This window comes from Oryctolagus cuniculus, chromosome 14 (genome assembly GCF_964237555.1).
Source record: "Oryctolagus cuniculus chromosome 14, mOryCun1.1, whole genome shotgun sequence".
Lineage (NCBI taxonomy): Eukaryota > Metazoa > Chordata > Mammalia > Lagomorpha > Leporidae > Oryctolagus > Oryctolagus cuniculus.
In genome coordinates, this window is record NC_091445.1 from 33,006,717 (window position 1) to 33,013,156 (window position 6,440).

Genomic DNA, 6,440 nt, shown 5'->3' on the forward strand with positions numbered 1-6,440 from the left:
TATCTCATTGTCTCCCCCCCCCCCAAAAAAAAAAAAAAACCAAAAACAAAATAATATTGCTGGGAGAAAATGGAAAGTTTTGAGAAGGGAGGGTGAGAAAGTGACACAACCCCGTGGTTTGTAGTTTGGGGTCACTAAGAAGGTGAGGGTTGAGTAAATGTCTTTCCTTATCTTTCCCTGCAGCATCAACAAAGAAAGGACTCAAGCCAGGAAACATTTAAAAGACTCCTAGGAAAAGAGAAGGAAAAAAAAGAGAACCCAGACGGTAAAAGATAATATTGCTAAAGTTAGGCAGAAGCCCTCCCAATGAAAAGGAACAAGAAATAAGGACACCCCACGCAGCGAGGAATAATGCTGCACACGTTACTGAAAGGTCGGCCCGCAGGGCTGCCTCCACCTGGGGTGGACCAATGCCCGAAGGCTGTGCTGTGGGCGGTGCTTCCGCTGCTAGGAGATACCCGCTGGCTCCTTGGGGAGACCGGATTTTCTTAAAATATTTTTTTACCGTGCTCTTATTTGCTACTTTCTTTAATTTGCTGTTCAGGGATAAAAATTTGATCTGTTTTTGTTGGGAGATACGCTTTCCATAGGGGCTGGCTATGATTTCCCACCCACCGGCTCCTCTTGGCTCTAAGGAATTTCTTACCCCCAGGCTTGGAAGCTGTTTCTGGAAGAAAAGGCTGTCAGAGCAGAGTGAGGTTTTGTCTTCCAATGTAATTCCTACTCTGTGGGGGCCTATTCTTCCATCCAAGTCTCCAACCTGGAGCTTAAACCTGAAGGTAAGATGGACAAGCCTGGAAGACGGACACAAAGCACAGGTAAGACTCCTATTGCAAAGTGAACAAAGCAAAAAACCTCTCATTGATTTGTATTTGTTGAGGGAAGGAAAAAAAAGAGTAGTCACTAGAGCAGATAAGCCCTGAAATCTCAGTAAACTTAATAAAGTAAAATTATTTTCTTGTTCCTCTCAGACCTCTTCTGGTCTGCATGTAGCTGGGTCAGTGGGGAGAGGGGTCCTTTGGGAAGGTATTCTGCTCGACACAGCTCTGAAGAAGCTGAGGTCCTGCTCCTTGTGCCTCTGTCTTCTGGGTCTGCTAAGTCCCGGCCATTCAGATGACAGATGGGGAAAGAGAGCTCTGACCTCATTATGGGGACAGGTGGGTGTGGAGGGTCATTGGACAAGCCTGGAAGCACTCTCACTCTCACTGCATTAGTTGAAATCAGTGCAAAGGCCCATATCCTGTGTCAGGGAGCTGCACTACACCTGCTTTCCTGGATGGTGTGGGTGGGCACCAGCAGGCCCTGTCACCAGGTGTCCTGTGTCTGCTCCTGCCCAGCCTGTCTACTGCCATCCTTTGAGCAGTGGGCTGTAATGGATCTTTACCAGTGTGCAAGAGCTCACAGTCAAACATTTAGGAATTTGGAATGCCGGTTGTTAACTAGAGCCCCTTACTAAAAATTAATTAGATAAAGCTAATATTTAAACATATGTAAAGCTAACTATGTAAAACCATCTGCTTCTCTTTCTGTCTCTGTCTAAACTTCATATAAATAAATAAGCAAATAAATAAACCTTTTTTAAAAATGAGACTGGCATTGTGACATAGCAGGTTAAGGTGCTGCTTGCAATAGCACCAGCATCCCACATCTGAGTGGCAGCTCGAGGCCCGGCTACTCTGATCATGGAGAGGCAGCAGAAGATGGCCCAGGTACTTAGTACCTTGCCACTCTGTGGGAGACCAGTATTGAGTTCTTGGCTCCTGGTCTTGGATCTGGCTTTTGACATTTGTGGAGTAATCAGCAGATGGATGATCTCCCACGTGGGTGGCAGAGGCCCAACCTCTTGTACCCTCTTCTGTTGCTTTCCCAGGTGTGCTGGCAGGAAGCTGGATTGGAAATGGAGCAGCCAGACTCAAACCTGCACTCAGATATGGGATATCTGTGTCGCAGCTTCACCTGCTGACCCCATATCTTTTATTTCTTAAGTACACTCCTGAAGTTATTTAGTCTAATGTATCTGGGCAATGGAAGTAGACAGTGCACTATTTACATCCTTCCTCAGGTCCACACTGGTAACTTGAGATCAGTTAAGATGGGAACACATGTCCTGTGGCAATAGTGAAAACTACCAATCGGGGCTTGATTTATTGTTTGGTAATGGAACTTAAGAAACTGATTGAGAGAGCATTTAAAATTGTGCTGTGTCCATAGCCACTACATAGTAGGTAGTACCAGCTTGAGGAAATATTCTTCTAGCATTCAAAATTATTACCCAAACCAGCCAAGAAGTTGTTCACATCATTGATGAAGGAATGAAACCGAAAGAGGTTTTGGGTTAATGAAGATAATTTGTGTAAGAGTGAGGAACTGTTTAAAAGTAGGTCACATAGATTCCTTAAAGAAATTAAAATAGAACTACCATATGACCAGCCATCTCAGTTCTGGGTGTATTCATATTCCCAAAAGAGCTGAAATGAGGATTTTAAGGAGGCATCTGTACCTCCAGATTCATTGCAGCACTGTTCATGGTAGCACGTGTTCAAGGTGTGGGAGCCCTTAAGCATCCATCACCAGAGGAATGGGTATAGAAACTGTGGCCAAAACACAGAAGGTGTATTATTCACCTTTAAAATGAAGGGAATATTGTATGTGAGATAATATGCATGAAGTGTGGGGACATTGTGCTAAGTGGAATAAGCCTGTCACGGGAGGGCAGATACTGCATGAGTCCACTTAGATAAGGTGTCTGTGACAGTGAGGCCCATAGACGCAGGCAATGCAGTAGTGGCTGGCTGAGGCTTGGCAGTGGGTGACATGGGGATTTGTTCAACATTTAAAGTTTTAGTTATGCTATGTTAAAAAGTTCTAGAAGCCGGCGCCGCAGCTCACTAGGCTAATCCTCTGCCTTGCAGCGCCAGCAAACCGGGTTCTAGTCCCAGTTGGGGCGTTGGATTCTGTCCCGGTTACCCCTCTTCCAGGCCAGCTCTCTGCTGTGGCCAGGGAGTGCAGTGGAGGATGGCCCAAGTACTTGGGCCCTGCACCCCATGGGAGACCAGGAGAAGTACCTGGCTCCTGCCATCGGATCAGCGCGGTGCGCCGGCCGCGGCAGCCATTGGAGGGTGAACCAAAGGCAAAGGAAGACCTTTCTCTCTGTCTCTCTCTCTCACTGTCCACTCTGCCTGTCAAAAAAAAAAAGTTCTAGAGGTTTGCTGTATGGAATAGTGCCCTATGATGAACAATATGGTGCTGTGCACTTCAAATTGGGTTAAGTGGGTAAATCTCATGTTTAGTGTTCTTGATAGACATAGACACACACACACACACACACACACTAAAAAAAAAAGCAAGAACAGGACAAAGGAAACTGGGAAGTGATGGACTGTGGTGCTCTATCCAAACTCACAAAGTTGTACATAAATGCTACATGCAGTTCTCTGTATGCTATTAATGTTCCCCAATAAAGGTTTTTTTTTTTTTCTTAAGAAAATTGTCATTAACGAATTTAATGGCATTAAGTTGAATTCTCAAATCATGGTTGAATTGCAGTTATAGGTCAGTCAAAAAACAAGAATTTGGCAGAAATTGATGGAAGCATTTTTTTTAAAAATAATTTATTTAAGAGGCATAGAAATGGAGAGATGGAGAGACTGAGAAAGAGATATACAGACGGCTAATTCATCCCCCAAATACTTCAACAGCTGTGAATTGGATGGCCTTAAGCTGAGAGCTAGGGAGGAACTCAGCCCAGGTCTTCCACGTGGTGTCCAGAGGACCAAGTACTTGTTTCATCATCTGCAGCCTCCCAAGGTTTGCATTGGCAGGAAACTGGAATCAGAAGCCACAGCCAGAACTCAAAACATCTGATAGAGGGCACAGGTGTCTCAACCAGCATGTTAATAGCTAGGCCAAATACCCAACCAATAAAATCATTTTATTTTGAGCCTCAATTGGGATTTATAATAAAGAGTATTGTGGAGCCAATGCTGTGGCATAGCTGGTAAAGCCACTGCCTGCAGTGCCGACATCCCATATGTGTGCCAGTTCGAGTCCCGGCTGCTTCACATCCTATCCAGCTTTCCGTGTGAGACAGGGAAGAACCTCCTGGCTAATGGCTTCAGATCGGCTCAACTCTGGCCATTGAGGCCATCTGGGAAGTGAACCAGTGGAACGAAGACTTCTCTTTCTCTCTCTCTGTCTCTGCCTCTCTGTAAATAGAGTATTGTATATTTTATTATTATTATTGTATATACAATATTGTATTATTATATATTTTATTATTATTTGTAAATAATTGGCTACACATTGTCATATCAATAAAATTATTTATACATTTGTATGTATTTATATATTAAGTGTGTATAAGAGTACATGTATCATGTATGTAGATTCATTTCCCACCACTGGAAATCCGCTCGTTATATCGTTCTCAGCAAACCTCTGCACCTGCCTCTCCCGATAGCCAGGTGTAGCCCAGCACTACTCTCGGTGTTCCCTTTGCTCCCTCTCATCTCCTTGCTGTTTCTCCTGCTTTCTCTTCTCCCTTCACCTTTCATTTGCTCACGCCTTATTTCTTCGAAACTCAACTCCACTGTCATCATCTTCAGGAATTCTTTCCCGGGCAACTTTTTACCTTAGCTTCTTCGAGCAAGTGAGTCAGCTGCCAGCCCCATCACAGACCCACAAATGCTCTATGGCCGAACTGTATCTCTGGTTTTCATGCTCAGTATTGATTCACTTTTTATTATCATTGGAATTCATTTTAAATATATATATCTAGAAATATAAAGTTTTGGAAACTGTAAATTGTAAGATATATGTATATAAATTCCTCTAAACTAACTTCTAAAATTTATCCTTTTCTATCTGAGACCTGCACATATTGAAGCATGTTGCTATAGCATAGTAACTTTTACTGCTGAGTCATGAATGCTTGCATATGTCTACCCCAATTTATCCAACTTCTGCCTACAGACATTGAGACTTTCACTATTAAAATATTTCTACATGAGCATTGTGACATGGGTTTCCATGTTTTCATGCGAATGAAGTTAAAATCCAACCTTTTAAGAAAATACTGGACCAATTTTGTATTGTTTCTATTGATTAATAACAGTGGTATGTGTGCATTCCTACTGACATATATTCATGCATATATTTTGATGATATTTATCAGGCTGTATCTTATTGCTCTCATGAAGTTTTACTGCTTCATTTTCACTTTTTTCATAGTATATTTTGATAAACCAAGGTTTATAATTTTAATGTATTCAATCAGTCATTTATTTTATGGCTCATGGGCTTTGTTTAAAAAACATTCTCATCTCCAGCTCAAAATAATATTACTTGATATTTCCTCTAAAATTTTTAAAGGGATTTGCTTTTTTCCCATCAAGTCAAAATCTAATTTTGGATGATACGTTCTTTCTTCAGTCCCATTTATCAAACGGTCTCTCCTTTCTATGCTGAACATCATAGCTCAGTTTCCAGGACACGTAGGATCTATTTCAGGGCCCTGTAGTCTCGCACTTTGCTGCTTCTCTGGCTCTACGCTAATGCCATGCTATCTTAATTCTAATAATTTTTCAAAAAGTGATATATTGAAAGGAGAGTTACATCACCTTGTTCTCACTCAGCAGTGTCTTGGTTATTTTGGGCCACTTTTAAATTCTATATCATTTTAAAATAAACTTGTCAAGTTCATGACAACCAGCAGGATGTGCATTTAGTCTTTAGTATAATTTTAGGGCAACTGACACCTTTACATTATTTAATCTTCCTGTACATGGACATAACTCCACTCTGTTTCAAAGTCCTCCACACCAAACCCCCCCACCCACCCTGGGATTAGAGATCTCTCTCACTAAGGTTTCCTTTAATGCTTTATAAGAAGCTTTAATAATTTTCTCCATGAAGGCTTTGAAAAGTTTCTTATGTTTCTGCCAAGAAACTTTATATCTTTGTGGTGACTGTAAATAGTATATTGTAAAAACAATGTATTTTGAACTATCTGTGCGTGTGTGTGCGTGTGTCTGTGTTGTGTCTTATCATGTACAGCTAGCCGTCACAACAAAAATATCAAAGCAGCATAAGGCCTCAAGCTTGTTGTCTGCTCCCATGACAATGTGTGGCAGGTGCATAGGGTGATGGAAGTCCCTCGTTCATGCCATCATGTGAAATCCAGGCTGATTGAGGTTCTGTTGTCTTCAGCCTATGTTTTCCTAGTGCCCAAGGGGCTGGAGTCCATGGCACCCAACCAGAGAGAGGAGTTTTGGGGAGTACAGCTGAGACCATGGCAGGCGTGGTCAGAGTGTCCATCACTTCTGTTTTATCTCCCTGCACCCAGATCAGTCACAGGGCTATCCTAACTTTTGGCAGTGGGCAGTGTGAGAAACCAAGTGCAGGCCTGAACAGCCTTTCCCAGAGATAACTCTGCCTTCCTG